Below are 12019 nucleotides of genomic sequence, written 5' to 3'. Positions count from 1 at the left end.
CTCCCCACACAGCCCTTCACCAAAAAAGCAGAGAACACATACTTCACTATATCCTGTAGTCGGTTTAGTTAAATCCACTGCACCATCACAGAAGATGAACACCAGAGTGCCACGCCCACCACAGCTGGCAAGCGCCCACTCCACTAAGACAGAAGCAGCACCTGAGTTCTGGGGGAGCGAGTTTGAGACCAGCCTGGCCAACACGGTGAAACCCCGTCTCTACAAAAAAATACAAAAATTGTCTACCTGTCCCCTCCCCCAAGCCAGGGTATCAGACAACTTTTTTTTTTTGGTCACAGACCCCCACTTAGGGCTGCTGGTTATGGGAGGGCTTCTTGTTTAAGAGACTCACTCTCCTTTTTTAAATCCAACAAACACAGGCTGCTCAACAAACATTTACACAGCATTTTATTTCTGGCTAATCATGAAAATAGCTCTCTGGGGGTAAGCATTGTTATCTCCATTTCCCAGATGAAAGGTTTATGCAATTTGCTAAGTGTCCCACAGCTGGTGCAAGGAGAGCCAGCCTGTGAGCCCAGGCAGCCAGCCTCCAGAGTCCCAGCTACACAACACTGCCCCTCCATCTTGACTTCCCTCAAGGATCAGAACTGGGTCTTGGATACAGTTTCTGCTTAATAAAAAGCCAAACTTGGAAAAGGAGAAGAGGGCCCAAGGCAGAACTGGGGTTGGGGGATGGAGGGTGAGGTATGGGGTAGGGGTTGAGGGCCACATCCAGCACAGGGCAAGGGAAGGCCAGCCCAGCACCAGCAGCAGCCATTCACAGTCCAGGCCACAGGGCTACCCTCACATGCCCTCAGGCAAAGTGCAGCCTGGATGCCTGAGGTGGGTGGAGGCATTGTGAGTCCTGCCCCAAGTACCCAGTTAGCAGAGCAATGGGGGGGGGCGGGGGAGGTGAGGGGGGTGGCAAAGAAAAGGAAAACTGACTTTGAACTGAATAGTAGTGGGACTAGGAAGTCATTAAACCAGATCTCCAGTGTGGTTAAAGACACCCTCTCCCTGCCCAAGTCAGCCACACCTCACAAGTGGACTCCAGGCAGGAAAAATGGACTATGGCAGAAGACAAGACTGACTCAGGCAGCTCTCCTGTCCGGGGCAGTGGTACAGCTGCCCGACCACCCTCTAGGTGATGCTGGGACAGAAACTCCGCTCAGGGAAGCTCACCTGCTGGCCTCTGGCATGCAGAGCCTAAGCTGGAATTCCAGTTCTGATCTGGCTTCTGTCATCAAAGACTGGAAACCATTGGACATTCATTCAACAAACATTAATGCCAGGCACAGTGCTTAGGGTCCCACAGTCAAAGCAGCCAAGGTCCCTGCCCGGGCCCACAATGTACAGGCTGAGTAGAAGTGCAAATAAATAAAATGAGGGACATCTCGTGCTGGTTCTCCAAGAGTGTGCAACCAGCCTACTCAAACCGTGTGGATTAAGGCGGAAGAAAATTCAGAAAGAGAGAGTCCACCAAGTTAATTAAAGACCAGCAGTGCCATCCATCAGCTCTGGTCCCCTGCAGAGGCAGCCAACACCACGCAGGGCAGCACTTCCCAGGGAGATTCTTTCACCCAGCGCCCACTGCAGCTCCAGCAGACCGATTCATCGGCCTAGCAGGACTCAAAGACAGGACAGGACCCAGCAAGGCTGCTGCTTCTATCTGAGGCCTTTTGTTATATGATTGTCGCATGGTAAAAATGACTGCTTTTACCACGTTGACCACGCTCTTCTGAAACACTGTAAGATAGGTACTCCTAGCCCTGTTTTACAGGGAGGGAAACCACCGCAGAGCATAAGCAATCTGCCCAAGGTCACCCAGCTGATAAGCGCAGAATGGGATTCACACTCAGGCCCACTTGATACAAAGCCCCTCCTCTCTCTACCACACCTGTGCCTCCCATGGAACGGGACCTGCTATGAAAATCAGGATATCTGGCAGAAGGTCATGTCATTTGGAAACAATAAAATTTCTACAATGTCCTATTTTGTTTTCACCACTCCTCTACTGGTCTGTCATTGCTCTATATTGCCTTAAAAAAAAAAAAAAAACCACTTTATTGAGATATAATTCACATGTCACACAGGTCACCCAATTAAAGGGCACAATTCAGTGTGATTTAGTATATTCACAGGTGCGTGCAACCATCACTACCGTCAAGGCCAGGACATTTTCATTACCTCAAAGAGAAACCCTGTACCCTTTAGCTATCATCCCTCTATTCCCAGCCCTTTCCCCAGCCCAGTCATTGTGTTTTACACGGTGATTCTTGGCTGGGCGAGGTGGCTCACGCCTGTAATCCCAGCACTTCGTGGGGCCAAGGTGAGCAGATCACTTGAGGTCAGGAGTTGGAGACCAGCCTGGCCACATAGTGAAACCCTGTCTCTACTAAAAATACAAACATTAGCTGGGCATGGTGGTGCACGCCTGTAATCTCAACTACTCGAGAGGCTGAGGCAGGAGAATTGCTTGAACCCAGGAGGTGGAGGTTGCAGTGAGCCAAGATCGTGCCATTACACTCCAGGCTGGGCGACAAAGTGAGACTCTGTCTCAATAAAGAAAAAAAAACGGTGATTCTTAAAGTGATTATGGGCACACAGTAATTGGGTTGTTAATAGAATACCGCAGATTGCAATTCTGTACTCACCTCAGTCTTTCCCTAGCAGGCTAAAACTAACAGCTGAGCCAGGACAGGGCGAGGGCAAGGCAGGAGACCTCAGTGGCAGGTGGCTAGCATAGGAAGTGGGGTACCTGGCAGCCTGGCACGGGGCAGGCTCTACAGTTCCTATGTACCTGGGTCCCTGAACTTAGCATGCCTCAAACACAGAGCCAGGTGATCCATCGGCAGCAGGGACAATGAAGTTAGACAAAAGACCAAAAGGAGCTGCTCTGACCAAAGCCTTTTCCATTAGGAATTTGTAACTCCCCATCTCCAGAAAGGCAAACACCGAGATCCTACAGACTGGCCCAAGCCAGGGGTAACCAGAGTAGTGTTGTTCTGAGAAGCCAAAATAGTCAAGGAATAGCAAGGCTTGGATAAAAAGAAGATTCCCCCAAATCTGGTTTGTTTATTTGCTAGTTCTCTCTGCCTTCCTCACATGCTGCTGAAAGTTCGGGAGAGAATGCACGCACTCCTGTAGCACCTAGGTTTCTGTCACACATCTCTATACAGGACATCAAAACCCAACTGTGTGTGGCATCGGCACACAGCTAAAAACCACTCAGCAATAAAAAGGAATGAGCTACTGACAGATGTAACATGGATGAATCACAAAAACATCATGGTGAGCAAAGCAGCCAGATGCAAAACAGCACACACTGCGTGTGTCTATGTGGATGAAATTTGAAATCAAACAAAAACAACCTATAGTGACAGATCAATGTTTGCCAGGGCCAGGGGGCAGGGTGGGGGACTGACGTCAAAGGGACACAAGGAACTTTTGGAGCAATGGAAATACTCTGTCTTGACTGAGTCACACAGGTGTTTCCACTTGTCAAAGCTCCTAAAAGGATGCATTCAATTGTTTGTAAACTAATACCTCAATAAAGAGGAAGAAGCGGGGAGAAGGAGGGGAAAAGAAGGTGAGAAGAAAAACAGGAGAAAAGGAAGAAAAGCCCCCAGCAGAAGTCTAGTAACAGAGCTTCCTTCCTACCCTGCATCTGCATCTGCAATACAACAGTCACTGACATTAACCAAGGACCACAAAGTGCTTCGGATTCAAAAGATTAAAGTAAGTTCTGGGTCATTTTAGCCCAAGTGTATTTCTTGGACCTCAAGTCTTAGAATAACTGATCCTCTACCAACGACTTTGGTAGAGGATCCAAATGGTCCACTTTCTAACCAGACTAGCTTGGGTTCTTCCCACTAGCACCACAGTGAAAGGCATGACAATGACAGTTCAGTGACCTGGAAGTGGCAGGTATCAGCGACACGTTTCAATGGCTGCGAGACAGTAAACCAGCCAAATTTAATACGATACTTTAAGGCATTAGTTTTTGTCTTCAAATGATAAGTAAATCTTAAATTCTAGAAAACCTACTATAATCATAAATAGATTAGGTGAAAATGTGATAGGTCAATCTTTTTCATATTTTTCTTTTGGCTGAGAATGGGATAGTAGCTATTGTCAAATCCTACTTGTTAGCCTTTCGTATGTTTCATGAACCAAGACGTAGATTGAGCCATCTTGGGCTGGGCACGGTGGCTCACTCCCGTAATCCCAGCACTTTGGGAGGCTGAGGCAGGAGGATCATGAGATCAAGAGATCAAGACCATCCTGGCCAACATGGTGAAACCCCGTCTCCATGAAAAATACAAAAATTAGCTGGGTGTGGTGGTGTGCACCTGTAGTCCCACCTACTTGGGAGGCTGAGGCAGGAGAACTGCTTGAACCCAGGAGGAGGAGGTTGCAGTGAGATCGTGCCCCTGCACTCCAGCCTGGCGACAGAGCGAGACTCCGTCTCAAAAAAAAAAAAAAAAAAAAAAGAGCCATCTTGCCTTTACTCATCTCACAAGTGTACATAAAAAGGAATAAACCAAGCCAAATGTCTAACATTCTCTATCAAAGAAGAAGGTGCCGGGACAAAGCAAAGCTAAGTATCAGTTCTATCTTTGGCAAAGGAAAAAAATGTTAAAACCCTTTACATAAGCGTCTTTGCCTCTCTGGCACTCGTCCAAAGATTTTTTTTTAAAGTGAAGCAAGACTAATTAATGGAGACAGTCCAATTGAGGAAAAACTTTAAAGCACCAATGTGATAGAGGGACCATGCTAATTTTTTTCTTACTCATTTTATAAAATCCCCAAATGCCACAGGAGGAGCAACATCGAGATTTCTAGCACATCTCAGTTAAGATGTCACACAGCCCCGTGGTCCTGGGAACAGCTCGAGCCTCCTTTGGGCAACACATTAAAAATGGAAGATGATCCAAGAAAGATCTGAAATTCAAAAGGAATGTGAGCAAGGTTCCTGGTGAGTTTGTGGGTATTTTCAGGAATAAAGATAGGGGCCTGTTATGTTAATGTTTTATCAGTGTGATTTTTTCCCCCTCATCTATTTATATTTTAATTCAGCCATCTGACAAACATTTTTCAGCACTGTCCCTACACCAGGCTCTGGAAGTTACAAACTAAATAATTAACTTAAACTAACTTGTCCATAAGCAGCTTCGAGTCTGGTAGGGTAAATGGACGAGCACCCAGAGGACTATGCAGGGTGACAGGTGCTACATGACAGCTTAGGTAGGGAGTGCTGAAGGTGGGGCTGGGGCAGGGGGCCAGGAAGAGACGTGGGAAGATGCCCAAGAAGGCTGGACTCCGAGCTGAATCACGTAAACAAGGCAGCCGCTGCACCTCTGGCTGTGGCCTCCCCTCTTTGGCTGGGGCTTCTTCCTCCCTCAAAGGAGAGTAGGGACCAGATAGAAGATTCCAATGTTACTGATCAGGGCTTTTTCCTGAGGGCAGGAAAGGCAGCCAACATAAGGCTGCCAACTTAATTTTGCCCCCTAAGGACACTTAAAAAAGAAAAAGACCTATCACTTCCATTATTTCATTTCAAAGACATTTTAACACCAAAAGACAGGTAATACAACCCCAGAATCAATAAAAAGCCTTAAACTAGAGCTCTTTAACTTTGTAACAGAATAATTATACTGTTGGTGTGTCACCATCTAGCATGATAGTGAAACTGGCACCGTGAGTTGGTATTTAGAAACCCTGCAAATGGGCCGGGCGCGGTGGCTCACACCTGAAATCCCAGCACTTTGGGAGGCCAAGGCGGGCGGATCAAGAGGTCAGGAGATCGAGACCATCCTGGCTAACACGGTGAAACCCCGTCTATACTAAAAATACATAAAATTAGCCAGGGGCGGTGGTGGGCACCTGTAGTCCCAGCTACTTGGGAGGCTGAGGCAGGAGAATGGCGTGAACCTGGGAGGCGGAGCTTGCAGTGAGCCGAGATTGCGCCAATGCACTCCAGCCTGGGTAACAGAGCAAGACTCCATCAAAAAAAAAAAAAAAGAAAGAAAGAAAGAAAAGAAAGAAAAAGAAAGAAAGAAAGAAAGGAAGGAAGAAAGAAACCCTGCAAATAGATGATCAAATTAGGTACTTTACTGAGTGCATATTTTATGACATTTGATACACACTTCCCAGATCTTTATATACAACGATATACTCATGATAGCCTTGCAAGGTGGGAGTACTGCGCCAGTTTTCAGATGAGAAAACTACAGGTTTCGGGAAGTGGCTTGCTCACAGTTGCACAGCAATGGCGGCGTGGGAAGCTGCAACCCTGGCTCCCTCTGACGGCAGAGTGTGTCCTGGACCTCCACAAACAGCGTGACACTGCAAGAGAGCTATGGGTGATTGCAGCAGCTCTTCCCAGAACTAAACATGTTTCACTGTTGTTGCTTTGGGGAAGGCAAAGGAAGAGTTCAAGTCTGCCACCTTTTTTTTCATAGTCCCTAATAACCAACTCAAATCCTTAGAGAAACCAGGAGGGGTATAAATACGTAAGAAAATGAAATCGTGGTGCCAAGCATTCCAGAGCGCTACCATTATCTTCTCCCTTCTCCTTCTATATTTTGGATCAGTGCTGGGGAAAAAGAAAATGGTTAAGATGGGAAAAGAAATAGGTAGCATTTGAACCCTTATTCAAGATTTTCAATACTTGGAGTGTGTCATCGTTAGTTTTAGAGTTTTAGGTGTCAACTCGACTGGAATACCTAGGAAAATCTAGAAACCTAGTAAAGTCTGATTTTGGTGTGTGTCCATGAAGCTGTTTCCAGAAGAGACTGGCACATGGGTGTAGAGTGGATGAGGTGGGGAAGAGCCATCATCAATAAGGGCAGGCACCATCCAATCTGCCGGGGGCCTGAAGAGAAAAAAAAACGAAAAGGGCAAATGTGTCTATCAATGTCCTGGACCTGGGATGCACTCATCTCCTTCCTTGGACCACAGAACCCCAAGTTTGCCAGCCTTTGGACCCCAGGACTTACACCAGCGGCCCCTGAGTTCTTAGGCCTTCAGCACTGGACTGAGAGCTACATGACTGGCTTCTCTGGTTCTGGGGCCCTCAAAAGAGGACTGAGCCACACTACCGGCATCCCAGGGTCTCCAGCTTGCAGGCAGCCTGTCATAGAATTTCTCAGACTCCACAACCATGTGAGCCAATTCCCCTAACAAATTGCTTCTTATCTATCTACATCCATCCATCCACCCTATTGGCTCTGACTAATACAGCCATGTAGTAAGTATACATCTTAAAGCCTCTAGGCGTTGGCAAGTGTTACCTAAATACAACTTAAAAGACATGGTCACTAACTTCTAAAAGCTTCCATTCTCAGTTTGAAATATGGAGATAATTATAAATAGAATACCAACCATAAACTTAAAAGTGTATCTCATTTTACAAATTTCTTTTCAACAAATGATCGTGACCTTACATGGCAGACTTTCTGTCTTTGTATTCTATAAATGTATTCCAACTAATCTGTAACTTCATTTCAATTGGAATTCTTTTCTGATGGCACACCAATGATTTTTCTCCCTGAAAGATGTTAAGGAGCATTATTATTACACTGTTATTAGCAGTACCACTTAACACTGGTTTGGATTCAAGTTTCTCTTCTTCTTTTTTTTTTTTTTTTTTGAGATGGAGTCTCGCTCTGTCGCCCAGGTTGGAGTGCAGTGGCCGGATCTCAGCTCACTGCAAGCTCCGCCTCACGGGTTTCCACTATTCTCCTGCCTCAGCCTCCCGAGTAGCTGGGACTACAGGCGCCCGCCACCACGCCCGGCTAGTTTTTTGTATTTTTTAGTAGAGACAGGGTTTCACCGTGTTAGCCAGGACGGTCTCGATCTCCCGACCTCGTGATCCGCCTGTCTTGGCCTCCCAAAGTGCTGGGATTACAGGCTTGAGCCACCGTGCCCGGCCTCAAGTTTTTCTTCTTATGGAGGCCTTGGGGAAGAACCAAATACATTTAAGATGAGTAATCCTCCCACCTCAATAACTTCTGGCAATGATTACCATTGTAACACCTGCATCATCCAAGCAATATGGGATTGATTATCGCTGTAGATTGGAAATAGTTTTCTCTTTTTCATTTTTAATGGAAAACGTCAAACATGTAGAAAGTAGAAACTAGGTCAGGCACAGTGGCTCATGCCTTTAATCCCAGCACTTTGAGAAGCCGAGGCATGAGGATCGCTTGAGTCCATGTGTTTGAGACCAGCCTGGGCAACATGGAGAGAACCCATCCCTCTGAAAATGTTTTAAAAATTAGCTGGGCAGGCCGGGCGCGGTGGCTCAAGCCTGTAATCCCAGCACTTTGGGAGGCCGAGACGGGCAGATCACGAGGTCAGGAGATCGAGACCATCCTGGCTAACACGGTGAAACCCCGTCTCTACTAAAAAATACAAAAAACTAGCCGGGCGAGGTGGCGGGCGCCTGTAGTCCCAGCTACTCGGGAGGCTGAGGCAGGAGAATGGCCGGAACCCAGGAGGCGGAGCTTGCAGTGAGCCGAGATCCGGCCACTGCACTCCAGCCTTGGCGACAGAGCGAGACTCCGTCTCAAAAAAAAAAGAAAAAAAAAAAAAAAAATTAGCTGGGCAAGAGAGTGCATAGATGTGGTCCCAGCTACTCAGGAAGGTGAGGCTGCCATGGATCAGGATCCCACCACTGCACTCTAGCCTGCATGACAGGGTGAGATGCTGGCCCTTAAAAAAAAAAAGAAACGAAAATAGAATGATCCCCCATGTCAACAATTATCAACACATGGCCAATCCTGTTTCACCTGTGATGTGAAAACTGTAGAATGCTCACAGAACCACAAAACCCAAATGCATCTCCACCTGGCCTGGCGTGCCCCTGTCGACACTGGCACCCACAGCCCAAGTCCTCAGGCTGGGAGGAGGCACAAATCAAGTAGAGCAGGGCCCCGGCCTGAAGAGATCAACAACCTTGTGGGGAACCAGCGCACCTGAACCACATTTAAAACCGAGACCGGCTACAGTAAACCCGCAAGGTTAACATCACACTGATGAGTCATGGCAGTATCAGGCGCCTCCTGAGATGACGTAATGAGAAGGGCAGTTCATGTCTGTGGGACTCTTCCCAAAATCATCTGCCAATCTAATACTAGGAAAAATCATCAAGGACCTGGGTGGGATCCTAGAACTGCAAGAAAACATCAGTGGGAATGCTGGTGAAATCCAAAGAAAGTTCATAGTTTATTTAGTAACACTGCATCAATGTTAATTTCTTAATTTCAAAAAATGAGCTGCGGTTACATAAAATGTTGACATTAGAGAAAGCCAGGTAAAAAGTAGACAGGAATTCTATTAGTTTTGCAACTTTCTGCACATACAGAATTCTTGCAAAATAAAAAGTTTATTATAGAAATGATAATACAAAAGTTTAACAAATATTCATTACGTCCTTTGCAAAAAGGAGTCAGTGACAATGTGGTCTTCTTTTTAAAATTTAGCCAAGGAAGACGAAGCCTAAAGAAATCAAATGATTTGTTAAAATCTTGAAGTAAGCAAGCACCTGGAAATGAAGACAGGGTCCTACGTAAGCTGACGTCACACCTGAGGTGCTCCACGGCAGTGCACCACCAGATATGGAGTGCTTGTGGTAACAAGCAGTGCTGACCATGAGATGTGAGGCTGGCCTGCAGCCGCCCCACGCCACCCACAGCTGTGCAATCAGACAGCGACCCAGGCTCCCTGCACCACCCTGCCCTGCCCCCAGCCTCTCCACAGCCCTCTGCTCCAGCCTACCCCTGCAGTGCCTCTCACCACTCAGCAGTTTCTGAGGGTCTGCAGGCTAACGCTAAGCTAAAAACAATAAAAAGGAGGTGGCATTACAAACCACCATATGATAAAAATACTTTAAACCACCACCATTTTACAAAAATAGCTCCTTATATATCTAGAAAAAAAAGATATGATCAGAACTGTGCACTAGGAAACCTGAAATTGTAGCTCTGCACCAGGATGAGCCCAAAGTGCCCAAAGGAGAATTCCACCTCTGGGCTTTCTGACCTGGAGACCATGCCTGGAAGCACACAGTCTACTGCCTCACTCTAAGAAAAGACAGCCATGTTTTTATTTTTATTTTTATTTTTCTTATGTTGCCCAGGCTGGACTTCAACTCCTGGGCTGAAGTCATGCTCCTGCCTCAGCCTCCTGTGTACCTGGATTACAGATGCATGCCACTGCACCCAGTTCAACCATGCTTTTAAATGGCTTTGAATGTGCTTCTTTGTAACAGCATCTTCCTACATTTCAGACAGGACAAAATTCTAGAAATAAAAGCACACACCTGGATTTTCTAATTATGAACAGCATACAAGGATTGTTCATTATGAACCAGATTTATGATGACATTTATGGCTGGGGTCAATATGGAAGTAAGACCTTTGACGGGGCAGTCATATGTCTGCCCACATACTGCAGCAAACACATCTGGGACATGACTGTCAGCTCAAACAAGAATGTCTGTGAAATATTCCTATCCAAAATGCCCTGCAACAAATTACTGAAAAATAAGGAAAGAAAGCCAGAAGTGGTGTTTTTAAAACAATCTTTAAAAAGGAAAAAGGCAGAAGACACTGTAAAAAGTATTTCCAGAACAGAAGGTTAAAAATGACAGACTCTGTCACAGGTCTCGCCCGCAAGGCAATCCCTCCTGAGCAACTTCATTATTTCCACTTGCTCAGGAATTGACGAGCGTCTTGCAAAACACAGGTCAAAACTTCCCCAGTGCTCTGAATTATGCAACTGGGAATCCGTACCACACTGTTTTTGTCAACAAGGCTCCACTGAAGCTTCCTCCTTTAACTTCACATTGGGAAAAAGACTTCAGATGCCTTCCCCATTCATTTTTCAAATGTTTCATTCAATCAGAAACTCGACATATACACTTTGGAATTTACACATTTGACAGCTGCAAAGCTCGCAGGCAAGCTCTCCAGACAACATGCCTGTCTGTCTCCACCCAGGTGTGGCAAGCCCCACACTTGTGCCAGGCATGGCCCCCTGCCCCATAAACCCAGAGTGGGTTGGCTGCTCTCCCCTGTAACTGACACAGAAACAGGCCTGTTAGACTCCAGTCTCAGGCCTGTGCCCATCCCCACTCCTGTCCCCATCATCCCTCATTGCCCTTTTTTCCTTGGCACCTAGCACAGGGCTTAGCATCTAGAGGCACAGCATATGTTAAAAGAGGAAAAGAGAAAAGCCTATGAGAGAAATGGCAGCCTCACCCTTGGGGACACACAGCTCAGGTGTGGATGCCAAGTATCAAGAACAGAAGCGTAGCCTCAACTTGTAGCCTAATACAAATGCCAGCTCACAGCCCACGAGCTGTGGAATCACAAAAGTCAATTTATCTCAGAGCCTCAGTTTCCTCAACTGAATAAAAAGTATCAGTATCTCCCGCCTCACAGGTTACCAAGAGGATTAAATGAGATAAAACACCTGGCCTGGTGCCTGGCAGCTCACTGTTGTCCTGAAATCTATGTATGTCTCCTTCCCTCCGAATCCCTATGTCGACTTTGCTTCCAGTTATCCACCATTCGGTGCACCATGACTAGGTACAATGAAAAACAAAAGCCAGTTCCACCAAGGGGCTGGCACCTGAACCGTCTCCCCATAGCCCTTTCCCATGAGCACCAGATAGCAGGTGCCATACCCAGAGCATTCACCTGTTGATTGGATATGATCTACTTCTAAGTAGTAGGGAAGGATCCCAGCTCCCCTTTGCCACTGATTTCCATTCCCTCAATGCTCCTGGTCTAAGCCACGCCTAACTCCTCCCCATCGGAGAATGGTAGAGGAGAGTGCTCTTCCTGGTGAGTAGGGGCAGAAGGCAGGTACCATGTACAGGCCTCTTGTCTGGATAGAGACCATCCATTAAAAAATCATAAGCAGGCCGGGCGCGGTGGCTCAAGCCTGTAATCCCAGCACTTTGGGAGGCCGAGACGGGCGGATCACGAGGTCAGGAGATCAAGACCAT

The 12019-nt window shown here is 46.7% G+C and overlaps 1 protein-coding gene across 5 annotated transcripts in view; it reads right to left on the bottom strand.

Moving 5' to 3' along the window:
* Positions 1–12019, bottom strand: part of PACSIN2 (protein kinase C and casein kinase substrate in neurons 2) — a 146797-nt gene that overhangs the window by 92856 nt on the left and 41922 nt on the right. The gene's annotated exons all lie outside the window — the stretch shown is intronic.

Source organism: Papio anubis, chromosome 16 (assembly GCF_008728515.1).
Source record: "Papio anubis isolate 15944 chromosome 16, Panubis1.0, whole genome shotgun sequence".
In the NCBI taxonomy this organism is placed as follows: Eukaryota; Metazoa; Chordata; class Mammalia; order Primates; family Cercopithecidae; genus Papio; species Papio anubis.
Note: the sequence above shows the minus strand (reverse complement) of the source record. Positions and strands in the feature narration are given on the sequence as shown.